The sequence below is a fragment of the Biomphalaria glabrata genome, chromosome 16, assembly GCF_947242115.1.
Source record: "Biomphalaria glabrata chromosome 16, xgBioGlab47.1, whole genome shotgun sequence".
Classification (NCBI taxonomy): Eukaryota; Metazoa; Mollusca; class Gastropoda; family Planorbidae; genus Biomphalaria; species Biomphalaria glabrata.
The window spans coordinates 363,662-379,323 of record NC_074726.1 but is presented as its reverse complement, the minus strand read 5'-3'; the positions used below and the strand labels follow the sequence as shown (position 1 = coordinate 379,323).

The 15,662-nt window shown below is 37.6% G+C and overlaps 1 pseudogene; it reads left to right on the top strand.

Moving 5' to 3' along the window:
- The first annotated feature begins 8,716 nt into the window (after positions 1-8,716).
- Positions 8,717-15,662, top strand: part of LOC129923406 (dynein axonemal heavy chain 6-like) — a 79,254-nt pseudogene continuing 72,308 nt past the window's right edge.

The following is a 15,662-nucleotide window of genomic DNA, read 5'->3' as shown; positions in this document are numbered from 1 at the left end:
ATGGATAACTGTCTCTCCATACAAGTAGCTGCCAACAAAACCTATCAATCATCATTAGATACAATCCAAAACCAAGCCTTGCGGCTAATTAGTGGAGGTATGAGAACTACTCCCACAGCAGCCTGTGAAATAGACTCCAATATTGAACCTCTTAAGTTAAGGCGCAACAGAGCAGCATTAGAAGCTATTGAGAGATACAGAAGGTTGGAGGACGATCATCCTAATAAATTACGAACACAGAGAAATAGGAAAAACAACCAAAAAAAGCAAAGGACTCTGATCCAACTTACTGACGAACTAGCCCTAAAACACCACCTACCCAATAAAAGAGAAAAAATTACCAGGTTTTCAAACATTACACCCGGACTAAACTACAAACAACCAACCATCAAAACACATTTACTAAATAACACCTTAACAAAAGAATCAAATCCACTGGAGCTCAAAGTAGGCACGCTTGAAACTATCGAAAGCTATCAAAAAACAGCTATCCATATTTATACAGACGGATCGGCTTTCAAAGCTACCATCAATGCTGGTTTTGGTGCCTTCCTGGTCTTCCCTAAAAATAAACACTTTGAGATAAGCGCACCCTGTGGTGATTACTGCTCAAACTTCCAAGCCGAAATTGAGGCAATTACCATAGCACTCCAGACAGGGGAAAACAAATTATATGAAGGAGTGCAACCACCATCAGATATTGTTGTCTTTACAGACTCCCAATCTACTCTGCAAGCACTTAACAGCAGCACCTCAAACAGCCCAAGAGAATTGACAACACTCATTGTGATAATCCACCAGATGATATCAAAATTAAATATCAATATTACGCTACAGTGGATCCCTGGACACATTGACATCATGGGAAATGAAAAGGCAGATAAGCTATCAAAGGCAGGTTCATCTATGGAACAACCAGATAGACCTGTTAACTACCTCACCCTAAGGTCAATGTTAGTCAACAATCACAAAGAGGAGTGGCTCAACCAATGGGCATCAGGAAACACAGGCAGAGCCATGTACAGAGAAATGACTACTCCTAACAAACTGGACAGTATTAACTTCCTCCCCCGCAAAGAACAATCTACAATCTTCCAACTAAGAACAGGACACACACCACTATTACATTACCACCTGATCAAAATGAACTCCACACAACTACCCCTTTGCAGACATTGCGCCCACCCCTTTGAAACCGTAAACCATATCCTCTTTGAATGCCCCTCCCTAATCCACCTTAGGCAGACCCTACTTCCACTACAGCCCAATAAAACCAACACCATGTACGGCAGTGCTGAACAACTGAAGAAAACAGCACACTTTTTTTTCCTTGGCACAGTCTGCAAAAGAGCTCACAGCTCAGCAGCACTAAAGCTGGCTAGAAGAAGAAGAAATACTGGTTCATCTATCTCTGTGATGTTTTTGGATAACAATGTTGAATTCTTGATTGAAAAAAAATTAAACTTATCAAAGGGCAGTAACTTTGGTCTACACTACATATAAAGTTCAGTTTCTGAACAACTTACACATCAATGTTATAATGTACTTTTGTTATCCAATCATTGTGTTTCATTTGTCAGGTCTTTCCACATTGTGCTTACAAGAATGCCACCAGGTGATTTAACCAGTTAGTTAAACTCTTGGCAGAGCATGCTTCAGGAGGAATATTCAACTTTATCATTCCCTTGTGATTTTCTTCCATTGACCCATATGCTTTCAGTCCAATAGTTGTGTTACTTGAAGACCAGTAAGTATAATAAAATATTTTTATAAGTATAGGCAATGAAATAAAAAAAATTCCTAGGTCTCATCATCTCATCTCTGCCTGTTGTCTTGTCTGTGGCATAGGCTACCAACCATCTTCCTTTAGGAGTCTCAGTTCTGGGCGAGTCTCTCCAACTGCTCTCATGTCTTAAAAAAAATAGGTAAAGTTCCCATTTCAGACCTTGATGCATATGATGTTAAGGTCATCTGTTTCTTTGGCCAACAATTAATAAGAAAGGTGTCATGTGGCCAGCACAATTACCAACCACCTTTACTTTCCCCAACTAAATTCAGGTACCCATTAGAGTTGGGTGGACTCTGGGGTGCCCTAAAAATCCCCAGGTTTTGAAGCTAAGCACTTAACTATTCAGCCACTGACTCCCCCTCCCATGTCTTGCCCATCTTAAACCTTCAAGCTGGAGGTCCATCTTCTTCCAGGTCTGTGTCCTCTGTTTATTTGCCATTTGTTATTACTGAAGCTAAAGGTTTTTCCCTATGCCCAAACTTCCTCCTTTCTCAGCTGGGCTTGGGATCGTCCTATGGCGTAGTTTTCTGCACAAAATATAGTAGTTTTTTTTCGTGTCACATCTTTTCATTTTTAGTTGTTTTTACTAGTATGGGTTTATAAAGAAATATCTTGAATTAGTATTGTCTATCAAAATTTTTTTAGCATTTTTTTAATAAAGTGAATATTTTAATAATAGCCTTTTGTTTTTTTTTAAATGTTTCAGGCCTGAGGCTTTGTTCCTGGATACATTAGCTCATTTCCCATTGGTCTGTTACATGACTGGAAGTATTTGGAGGTACAGTATCTAAAGTATTATCAGTAACTGATCCTGTTTCTTGTTATTTATAGACGTATTGGTAGTTACTATTAATGTGTTAATCTAGTTGTTTATTTGTTCTATTTGTGCTTTAATCTAGTCATTCATTTTTCCCTATCACTTCGTTTCATTTGTCCCTTGACTTTTGGTCTAGGGGTACTTTGACAGCTCACATAACCAAATGCTTCCACTTTACCTCATCAGCAGGTGTTCTTAGCAGGATATTAAGATCTATTATTTTATGTTATCCAGCCAGATTGACCCTTTCCTCATGTTCCCTCCACTGTACCTTGAAGAATGATTTTAGGCAATGAGTCATGTCTTACAATATGACCAAACCAGTTCATCAGCTTTCATCTCTTCACAGTATTGAGGAGCTCCTCCTTTTTGCCAGCCAGTCTTCTTTTCCTGGTATTTGATACCCTGCATTTTTCTGTTCTATTCTCTCAAAGACTTTGGTTTTTCTTTCAGTCAACCTCAGCATTAAATGTCAAACTTTAACAACCTTATAGGAGAACATAGACCACTAGCCAAGAATAAAGTTTTGTGTATTTAAATTAAAAAAAAAGTAATGAGTCCATGTTAGATCTAGCTAGTTTGAGGTATTGAAATTTTTAAGAGTTTACACAAACATGTAGTCAGTATAATATGAGATGAAATCTTTATCAATAGTTAATCAGTACGCTAGTCATCAACATTTAGTTTGTTCTATTCTGCTAGACATAGACCACTGTCTTTTAGGTCTTGTTGCTTAGTTTAGCTTGAATTTTCCATTGTCCTCTCTCTATGTCTCTCTTGTTTTTTCCTTCTGTCCCTCTTTCTTTCACTATTCTTGTCTAGGTCAGTGTATTGTTCTCATTCTAAGTATGCAAGTAACATAAAAAAAAGTTGTAAAAAAAAAGACAATCCCTCCTTTTTTGTAAGAGGGATTACTTTGCTCGTAACTCTTAATAACTAATTCTTCTTCTTCTTCTTCATCGTTCTCATTGTTATGTTGGAGTGTTCATATGACTAGACCAATACATGAGATGAACTGCGCGGTGGTTTCCAAATCAGGGAGCTCTCCATATAGTTTTCTTTCTATTGGGGTGATTTGGGGCCAATGTCTTATATGGGCCTCTTGGTAAAGAGAGCAGTTTTGGAGGACGTGGTCGGCATTCTCTGGTGATACTCCACATGGGCAGATTTCACTGGCTCCAATTTTGAGCTTCCGGTGCATGTGTTGTCGCATTCTGTTGTGTCCGGTCCTGAGAAAGATTAGACGTTGGTTTTTTCGGGATAGCTTATAGTAAGCTTCATCTTTCTTGTGATTTGGATGAGAGCTCGTCCATTTCTCATTTATTTTGTTTACAATTAATTTCTTCATTTCTTCTGGATAGAGTGCAGAGTTTATTTGAGAGTTAGTTCTCCCACTCTTGGCGAGTGTGTCAGCCTTCTCATTTTCTTCTAGTTGTATATGGGCTATCAATTTCCATGTTCTGTCTTGTATCCACCGTTCCTTGTATGAACCTCGCCTCCTTCCGATAACTTCTTCTGCGCACCCAATAGTGGTATATTTGAAGTTGGCCCACTCTTCTTCAAGGGTCAATATATCTGCAAGAGCCTCAAAGCGGTTCGTTAGTTTCAATTGGAACTGTGCTGCAGTATTGCCGTCTTTAAGCTTCTCTACATTAAATGGGCGGGGTCGTGTGGCTCGTTTTGGTTGGCGTTTCAATCGGAGCTTACATTTGCCACTGACAAGGTAGTGGTCTGAGCCGATATCAGCTCCTCTGCGGGTCCGCACGTCTAACAGAGATGACCTCCATCGTTTGGAGATGCAAATGTAATCTATCTCGTTGAAGGTTTCTCCATTTGGTGATCGCCATGTTTTTTTGTGTATTTGTTTGTGCTTAAAATATGTGTTTCCAATTGAAAGGCTGTTGGATGCGCAGAGAGAAATCAAACGCTCGCCATTATCACTGATGTTTTCTGCAGAGCCATATGGTCCCATTACATTACATTAGATGAGAGGAAAGAGGCCAAACGTAGACGAGATCAGAAAAATGAAACACAGGATCGCAGCCTAGCGGAAGAAGCCTATAGGGAAGCAGATCTGAAAGTAAAGAGAAGCTGTCGGCAAGATAAACGGGACTGGATTGAGCAGAAGGGACAAGAGGCACAAGCAGCTGCAAGCAGAAATGACACAAAAACCCTCCATCGTATTGTCCGAGATCTCACTGGAGCAAAGAGTGGACATGGGGCACCAATAAAAGACAAGCAAGGCAAAACTTTGTTAACGAAAGAAGAACAGGATGCAAGATGGGTAGAGCACTTTAAAGAGACCCTTAACCAACTGTCGCCAGACCTAACTTACATATTCAAGGACCCCTCTCCAGACAATGATCTCAAGGTCAAGACAGACCCAATAACTGCTGAGGAGGTTACCATGGCCATTGCAGTGCTAAAGAATAACAAAGCACCAGGACTAGACATGATATCAGCAGAAATGCTAAAATATGGGGGACAGTGCATTGTTAACAGAATGACTGATCTTTTAAATCTCTGTTGGCGAACTTCAAAAGTCCCAGAGGACTGGCAAAAGGGAGTGATTGTAAAGCTTCCAAAAAAGGGCAACTTGGCAGACTGTAACAACTGGAGGGGCATTACTCTCCTCTCTGTCCCAGGCAAAGTTTTCAGCACTGTTTTGTTGAGACGGCTTCAACAGTCTGTAGATGAAAGGCTCAGAGAAGAACAAGCAGGTTTCCGAAGAGGCAGATCATGTACAGAGCAGATTTTCGTTTTACGAAATATCATAGAACAAAGTCTTGAGTACCAACAACGGCTAACGATCAGTTTCGTGGACTTCAAAAAAGCGTTTGATAGTGTCCACCGAGAATCACTATGGAAAATAGTTAGAGAATACGGTATACCAGAAAAATTCGTCCAGATCCTACGACACCTTTACAGTCAGTCTAGTTGCTGCATTAAAACAGAAGAGGGAACAACAGAGTTTTTTACAATCGAGACAGGTGTTAGACAGGGGTGCATCTTATCTCCCTTCCTTTTCCTCCTAGCCATCGACTACATAATGAGGAGAGCAATGAACCAGACTGCCTTTGGTATTCCATGGCATGAACAACTCCAATTGACGGACTTGGACTTTGCTGATGATGTTGCACTACTCGGGGCTACAAATAAATGCATTCAAGAAATGACGGAGAGCCTAGACAGAGAGGCACCCAAAATTGGCCTCCGCATAAACTTGGATAAGACTAAAATTATGCGAGTGGGATATAAGGCAAAGGGTGTCCCCGTCAGACTTGGCGAGTCAAAGCTTGAAGAGCTGGACAAGTTCACGTACCTTGGCAGCATCATAACAAATGATGGAGATGCTTACCATGATGTAGCGTGCCGAATAGGAAAGGCAGGGAGCATTTTCCAAAGGCTGCAGCCTATTTGGACTAGCCAAGCCATTGGACTCGAGACAAAAATACACCTTCTCAACACAATCGTCATTCCAACTGCTACATATGCATGTGAGACATGGAAGTCATCTGTCAAAATTGAGAAAAGACTAAATGTGGCTCAACAGAGATGGCTGAGACGGATTCTGGGAGTCAGTTACACAGACCGGATCTCAAACAAGGAAATCCTTTGCCGAACTGGGAGTCGAACACTTAGTGAGGTTGTGACTGAGCGTCGCATGAGGTTTGCGGGACATGTTCTACGTCAAAATGAATTACGCACACCAAGAGTTGCGATAACATGGAAGCCAAAACGAGGAAAGCGCAAACAGGGACGTCCTCGTATTACCTGGCGACACACCTTCATGGAGGACCTCAGAACAGTGGACACCAGATGGGAAGAGGCTTCAGACATTGCCAGTGACAGATCATTATGGAGACAGCTTGCCGCCCAATGCGCCGAACGGCGCGGGAGGACCTAAGTAAGTATATGGGCTAATATCCATTGAATAACAGTTTTTTTGCTCTTGTTGTTGAGCTTTGTAAGTGCTGTTCTGAGGTTTTTAATAAAAGAGGAATCAGAGTTTTGCAAGCTTTGGAGGGTTGTTTTTGCATCGGTTAGCAAGACAATCTGACTGTGAGGGGAACTTGGATGATTTGCTAGCATGGTAGCAGCTAGTGCTAGTGCTTCCCTTTCTGCTCTGTGACTGTCAGAGAGCTCTCCAGTTGCAATGGATTTTTCTAGTTTTCCTCCATCTGGCCATTCGATAAGTATTCCAGCTCCTCCATTTGTGGTGGCTTTATGGGATGAGCCATCCGTGTAAACTCTGATCCACTGATTGCTAGGGTAATTGGTATGTAGAAAACAGTTCACTATTTCCTTGAGCTCTGTTGGTCTGTAATCAGATTTTCTTTTTATGTTTTCAATATGGTCCCTTATAGTAGGAATAGGGCTTTCGTCCCAGGGTGGAAATTCGTTATAGTGTATCGAGGATTCCAGAGTAATTTTTTCAAGTTGGTGTTTCTTTTTTAGGTTTAGAGATTCCTGTATGAAATTGGTCCTTTTGAGATGTTTTTTGTGCCAGTTTTGTGGATTTTTGTTCTAAGTGGGTGCCTTTCAAAGGTTTCCAATTTAGTGAATTGGGAAAGGATTTTTATTTCTCTTCTTTCATCCAGAGAGATCAGGGCAGCGGTTTCCTCCATAGTTCTAATGAGTGTTGTTTTGATTGCTCCTGTCATTATCCTTAAACCAATATTTTGAACCTTGTCTATTTTTCTTAGGTTGGTTTGGGCTGCTGAGCCCCATGCTGTGGCACCATATTCTAGTACAGGTCTTACATAACTGGTATAGGTCTTTTTCAGGATGTTGTGATTAGCTCCCCAATCTGTGCCAGCTAATTTTTTCAAGAGGGATAGTCTCTGGATGCCTTTACTCTGTGTTTTATCTATTTGGTTTTTCCAGGTTAGTCTCGGGTCATAGGTGACTCCAAGATAAGTAGGGCTGTCATTTTTTTCTAAAGCTTCCTTATCTAATGTTAATTTTATTGTTTGTTGTTTTGTTGACAGTGAGAATATGGTATATGTTGTCTTTTTTGTGTTAATGGACATGCCCCAGTCTTTGGACCAATTATTGAGTTTATCAAGAGCATCTTGTAATCGAAATTTCGATGTTCCTACATATTCTTCTGTGCTAATTAAGGCAAGGTCATCTGCATACATGCTGCTTTTAACTTTTTTGGGTAGGTTTTGATTTAGATCGTTTATGAATATTAGAAAAATTGTTGGGGATAGGACTCCTCCTTGGGGGATGCCATTTTTTATACCCACTGTGTGGCTTCTTTGTCCTTGCATGCAAACTAAGGCTTTTCTGTTATTTAGGTATTCCTTTATCCAGTTGTACATTCTGTGGGATATGTGATGCTGGATTAGCTTGAGCAAGAGACCTTGTTCCCAGACTTTGTCAAATGCTTTTTCTAAGTCAACCCACACAATTGTTGTTGGTTTCTTTTCTTAAAAGCCGTCTTCTATTTCTTGTGTGATGAAGGCAATTTGATCTTCTGTTGATCTGCCTTTTCTAAAGCCAGCCTGGGCTTCAGTGAGTAGGTTATTTGACTCAAGGATCCATGTCAGCCTTCTATTTATCACTCTTTCCATCAGTTTGCAAGTACAGCTAGTGAGGATGATGGGACGGTAGCTATCCAGTTTATTTCTTGGTTTGCCGTGCTTTATTATAGGGATCATAATGGCTTTTTTCCAGATGTTTGGAATTCTGCCAGATTTCCAGCTAGCATTGAATATTTGTAGCAGTTTTCTTTTGGCTTGAGGACCCAAGTGAAGAAGCATGTCATTTGATAATTTGTCTGGACCCGGGGCTTGTTTTGGTTTGAGGACTTTTAGGGATTCATCTAGTTCCTTCATTTTAAGATTAGTGGTCATTCCCAAGGAGTAAGCTGGATTGTTTTCTTTAATTTTATCTTGGATTTCTGAGTTTACATCTTTATTTCTACTTTCATTAATTTGTATTTGTCCTACGCTTTGGAAAAACTTAATGAATTCATTTGCTGCTATGTTGGAGTTCAGACACATATTGATCTCAGACTTTTGTATATGATAGAGCTAACCATTTTTATCATTGTTCTTCAACATCAATTCTGTTCTTAGGTTGTTCTAACAATATGTCAAATGATGTGGACCCGTGATGTCACAGCTATTCTTAGAGACTCTCGAACAGTTATCAGGGGAATGAGGGACTTCGAACAAAGAAGCTTTACAGTAAAAATTTTTATTTGATTTTATATTTCACAAAACTTATCTTTTCTACCATTATGTATCAGCACTTAAAATATATCAGTACTTTCAAAATCACTTTCTATCAACAGGAGTTAAATCTTCTAGCTGGGGCAGTGAGAGGAGAACTTCCTAAACTGGCACGAGCTACACTCTGCGCTCTTATTACAATCAATGTTCATGCACGGGACATAATTTCAGAAATGGTGAAAAAAACAGGTCAGACATTTTTTGACATTGAACTTTTTCATCTTCCTAATATTATTAAATTCCATTTGATGGCTAAATCAATTTTTTTGACATCATTAGAAAATACATATTGCTTCATGCAACAAAGACCTCTTCTTAAAAGATGACTGGTGAAATGTGCATTAAAAATATTTTTAAATGAAATGTATTCATTGTAAAATCTGTAATGACAACACCTTATAGTGCCCCAAGTACCCTATCTATCCCTCCATGCTGTGCAAAAAGAAAGACCATTTTGTGTGACCCTTGAGGTAACAGAAATGTTTTACATGCAGCCCTGAGATTACCAAAAGCTTTAAAATCTTGTATTAGAATGTAATATCTATAGCTAATATCTTAAAAATAGTATGTCTGAAAAAAAATCAAAGCTTTACAAATTAATCAGTCAAATGGAATTTTAAAAATGGTAATCCATTTTAAAAAAGACAAAATCCTAATTGTCCCAAATGTGGTTAATTATGCCTATATTAATCAGCACTCAAGACTTCATGGTCAAAAAAAAAAAGAGCATTTAGAAAAACATCGTTTAAATAAACACAAGATCTTCTTTTTAAAAAGATAGAAAGGAAAATCACAAGTTACAGTTTCATTCTTTCGCTTTTACAAACTGTGTTTTGGGAAAATTTTTTGTTTTTAAAAATAAAGAATAGTTTCGGTAATGGTGATGAAATGTAGCACAGTGCTTTACCTCTTTTACATTTGTAACTATAGGACTCATTTTAGTCTCTTTAGGTCTGTGTCATTATCATCTGCATATAAATAAAAAATCTTTCTGGGGATCAGTATAATGCTAGGAACAAAACAAAAACATTTTCTTTTCTGCACATGAATGGAAACATTGCATGTGCATTCAAAACATTTACAATCTAGAGGAAATATATCTTATATATATTTCAAGTTGTAAGTTGTAGCTGCTGGCAGTTTTAAAATCTCTTTAGCCAAGTTTTTTGGTGTGGCATTTCTTTTGATCTACTAGATTCATGAATCTCTTTGGCCTTCTTTCATTTGTTTGTTAAATGAAGAAACAACAAAACTTGTGTTGACAGGTATCAGAACTTTTAAGTTTTGAATGGCAAAAACAACTCAGATATAACTGTGTTGTCTGAATGTCAATTGCTGTCTACACCTATGGCTATGAGTACCTTGGAGCCTGTCCTAGACTAGTGATTACACCTCTGACTGTAAGTTTATTGATATGGGTATCGTTGGACTATTTATATTTTTCCAAGTGACAGGCATATTTGTTTGATCAATTGATAGGATAAAACATTTGAATTAATGTCAGGATAAAACATTTGAATAATATGACATGACCTGACTAATTTTCAGAACATGCCTAGCTGACTATTTGAGGATTCAAGTGGATATTTCTATTGAATTAAAAAAATAAAATATTTGAATAACTAAGTTGACATATCCATTTCATCAATGATTATTAACTGGGCAAACACGTTTAACAAATTTACTGAACACAACAGAATTAATTGCTAATAAATTCTTTAGTTTTAAATAAACTTAATAGCAATGCTTTTAGTTTAAAAAAAAAACAGCTACCACTTTTGTGTAGATCCCTACTTTTAAATTGTAAATTCTCAGTTGCTTAACTAGCCTGAAGATTTTATGATTAACATATTAGTACCTTATTCATTAGTAATCTAGTAGAATGGGAGCTCAAAATCTGTAAGTGATGCCAGATGTTACTTTTTGACAAATAGTTATAAGCACAATCAAAGCACAATCATAGAGACATTGACAAAATTTTTTCTCCCTCCTAGAAGGATAAGTTTCATCTTTCTAGTTTATGCATTAAAACAGCAACCATCTCTATCTTTAGTTTTCTATTCATGCCACATTGCTCATTCATAGGACAGATGCCATCTCTGCCTTATGGGAGCCCTACAACTTGATCTAGGTGGAGCACCTGTAGGTCCAGCTGGTACTGGAAAGACTGAAACAACTAAAGATTTGGCTAAAGCTTTGGCTATATGGTGTGTAGTGTTTAATTGTTCAGACAGCTTGGATTATAAGGTGATTAGGACCTTAAATATAATTATGTTTCTTTTATAAAGACTTTATTTGAATTAGTGAATATTGAATATTTAGTTCAAATTGTTCATTGACTTATTATTATTATTATAGCTTTTATATAGCGCTACTTTCATGCTTATAGCATGCTCAGAGCGCTTTTGGTCCAATCTCATTTGTGGACCGGTGGGGGGGAGGGGGTATCTAGGAGTTGGTTTTCCGTGCTGCCTTTAGGCAGAGACACCATGGCTGAGGGGCAGACAAACCATAGCTAAATGGTATAGAGAAGCTTACTTTCATTGAAAAACACCATGGCTAATGGCTTACATACAGACATGTGACTGATGAGACTGGGTGACATAAACACTACAAAACTGAATGACATATAACTCCACAAGGCTCAGTGACTTAGATAATTATATAACAATATATTTTAAGATAAATAAATTCTATAACAGAAGTAAATTAATCCTCTCTAGATTTATATTTTTGTGTGTGTTTTTATTGGCGATGCTCTAGTGTTCTAAACTTCATGTATTTCTTAATATGCTATTGGAAGGGAAGGCTGCTTCCATTTTCATTAGACTAGGCTCACAAGTCTGATAAAACTAAAACTCACCCCAAAAAGATGCAAGTCTACAATACATGCGTTCTGAGTACAAAACATGGTCAATGTATGTGAAACAAGTCCCCACCTCTGCCAAGTGGATGTGATCAAAAGGAAAAAAAAAAACAACTTTTGTGGTGATCCCTACTTTTAAAAAGAAAATAGTTGCTTAACTCTCTTGATGATAAAGGTGTGATCATCATGTACAAATGAAGCTTTCAGAATGCATCAAATCATATTGTTGTAAACCTGGTGGTGACACAGTTGGGGGTAGTGCTGTGTGTTTTTAGCCTACTCAAATCGCCACAGTCCAGTGCAGGATGAGCGGTCAACTGTGACCAGTGACAGTACACGCCAGTTCGGCAACAACCTGTGTGTAAATATTACGCACGCAAGTCATGGCGATTGTGATCATTCTGAGTGGCCAAGAACGTTCCATCCCATTCTAGAAGGCCGGTAGAGACTCTATATAAGAGTGAGTGTGTTAGAAAGACTGCACTTCACGTTACCTCACAATGTGACCAGACGAGGCGAAGTTAGAGACAGACGGTGTGTGAAGTCAGGCGGAGCTAGGCTAGGTTTTGGACAGTTAGTGTGATGTTGTTGCCAACCGTAATGTATTTCTAATGTATTTGAAATTAAATTGCTACTGTTACTTTGGAGCCCTGATGAGTTGTGAGGTTCTTTGAGTTTGTTGTGTCGTGTGGTGCAGTTTGAAGAGAGCCTGGGCAGTAGAGGAGAGATCGTAACAATAACGAATAGAAGAGCATATAAATGCTTGGGAAGACATGGACATAGATCTAGACTTCACCATGTGTAGAGAAGTGGTAGAGAGACACTCAATGAACAGCCATGTAGCAGCAATGCAGCAATGATGTAGCAGCAATGCAGCAATGATGTAGCAATGATGTTGTAGCAATGATGTTGTAGCAATGATGTAGCAGCAATGCAGCAATGATGTAGCAGCGATGTAGCAATGATGTAGCAGCAATGTAGCAATGATGTAGCAGCAATGATGTAGCAGCAATGCAGCAATGATGTAGCAATGATCTCAGCTGACCTAGCCAGTTAAATGGAAAAGACTGGAACTACCAGGTTCTACATAGTATGCATTGGCGCTATAGCCCTAACAAGGAAGGCTCTATGGGATAGCCATAGTCATCTTAGGACAGAGGTCTGTCAATGATGATAATGATTACTCTATGGCAGTGATGCCCAAAGTACGGCCCGCGGGCCAGATGACGTGGTTCTATCCGGCCCGCTGAAACGCCAAACCAAATTAAGATAATCACCCATACCTTCTGCCCCCCCAAAAAAAGGTTGAAAAATGTAACTTTGCCTACGTTAGGGCTCTCTCTTTTTTCTAATGGATTGGTACCATGACATTTAACACTTAGATGTAAAATGTAACAGAAAAAGTGAACAGATCTTTACTTTTTGTTCGGAACATGATAATAAGCCAACATATTTGTTTTATAAAGAAAGTGTGGCTGTTTAACAAAAAAAAAACCAGCATATGAACAGCATTATGAAACAAATATAGCGGTATTGATGGGAATATTTAACACAAAGAGACAAGAAAATGGGTCGGTGGGAAAAGCTAAAATGTTGCTCACATTTGAAGTAGAGAAATAAACCCATTTTTCGATGCGTGAAAAAAAAATTCAAATATCCCATTAGTTAATGTAAGTACTACATCCATGGGTTTCTCATAAAATTAGTTTAATGTCAATTTCATTTCTGCATTTATTTTTGTTACTTTTTCGGTTATGTGGCCTGCGACACGAGTGTCGGAAATTAAAATGGCCTGCAGGTCGAATTAGGTTGGGCATCACTGCTCTATGGTTTGACTTCTTCAGCTATATTAAATACTGTTTTATTGAGCAATTATTAGATGTTAAAATTTTATGTTATTTTAACATAACTGATAGTTTCAATTTCCATTGTATTCTTCCAGATGATGGGAGGATTCTTCTCTGGGCTAGCACAGTCAGGGGCCTGGTGCTGTTTTGATGAGTTCAACCGAATCAATATTGAAGTTTTATCTGTTATTGCTCAACAACTTATTACTATCAGAAATGCCAAAGTAGCTAAGGTAGGAATCAAAAGTACATAAGGCAGGATTCAAAAGTAACATAGGCATGAAGCTAAAGCAGCTAATATGAAGCATGTCTTACCATCAAGGGAAGTGTCAATTATAAAGTGTAGCCCAAAAATAAATAAAATAATAACTAATCAAGATAAAGTGACTTTTATCAAAATGTAATCACTTTAATACGGTTATCATAATATAGGATAAACTGTAATAAAGACAAAAAAAAAATATTAGCAAAAGAATCTAATGAGAAAATAATATTTTCATATTGAACATTGTGCATGAAAGTAAATACTTGGGTTCTAGGTTTCTGAATGAAGATTTCTTGTGTTTTTATTAGGTCTAACGACCCAGATGAAAGTTTACCTTTATTAGATTACACTTCGGCATGAAACTCAAGACCTACATGTTTTTTTGTTGTTGGTTTTTGGCGTAAAACTCAAGGACTACATGTTTGTTTGTTTTTTTGACATGAAACTCAAGGCCTACATGCTTGCCTCTTGTGTTTCAATCTAGTCCTTTATTAATCTCCATTATTGCCTACTAAAAGAAGAGTGTTTTTTTTAAACATTATATGGAAAGGGAGTTAAACAATCAATGTAATTAATCAGACTAAAACATTGTTCTCTAGAAAAAGTGGCGAACATCGTTAGGCTTAGTTTTTTTGGAAGTAATATTTATGAAAAGTGTTGCAGACTAAGAAATAAATAACTTCAGTTGTACAAGGCACAGTAAATAAAGACACCATATTAACTCCAATAAGTCCATCATTATAAAATACAAAGATCAGTGTGAGAAAATGTACCTCATTCCTATAATTTTATTCAACTTATTCTGCTCCTCACAAGTCTATAGACTTCTCTAAGTTGTAGATTTTGAATAATGGGATTGGAATTTTTATACTAAATACTACTGCAAACTTTCCATATTATAATCAGTAGATACAAGTGTGTATGTAAATGTGAATAAATCAGCCACTCTGGTTTAAAAAGCGAAACAAAATCAATCTTTCAAAGAGTTATCAGAATAACACACCAATATTTCATCAGAATAACACACAAATATTTCATTAGATGAACACACCAATATTTCATCAGAATAACACACCAATATTTCATCAGAATAACACACCAATATTTCATCAAATGAACACACCAATATTTCATCAGAATAACACAACAATATTTCATCATGGGCAGTGTTTTTGTTTTACTTATTTTTCCAAATTCTATGTGTCAAGCAGTTTCTTGTATTTTCTAATGTTGCAATTTAAAACTTTCATATATTTTCTTTTTTACACCACACCATATATTAATATATTCCTGAGATCGTCATAATCATTATTTCCAATTTACTGTTGACTATTCATTATCATTACCTCTGTTTTAGTGATGGTTTGAGAGGTGGGTGCGTTTATTCTAAGTTTTAAAATCCTTAGAAGCTTGGTAATTGCATGTAGTGCATGTATGTTTCCATGTAGGTTATGGTCAAGGAGATTTGGTAATGAAATTGGTTAACCTGATTGGTGTTAGAAACAATAAAAAAAATTGTCTCTCTCTTTAGATTACTAGACTGGTAAGAACAAAGTTTTCTATGTTGTCTCCCTCTATAGCTCAATAGGTTCATGTTTGAAGGGCGTGAGATCAAACTGGTTCATACATGTGCAGCCTTCATCACTATGAATCCTGGTTACGCTGGACGGACAGAATTACCTGATAATTTACAGGCTTTGTTTAGACCTATATCAATGATGGTACCAGATTATGGTAAGATGATGAAACATCTAGAAGGTCTTTTCCTTAGTAGTATTCAAAAGCTAAAAGTACAACAATGGCTAAGTGTTTAGAAAAATCCCAAAAGGCCCAAAT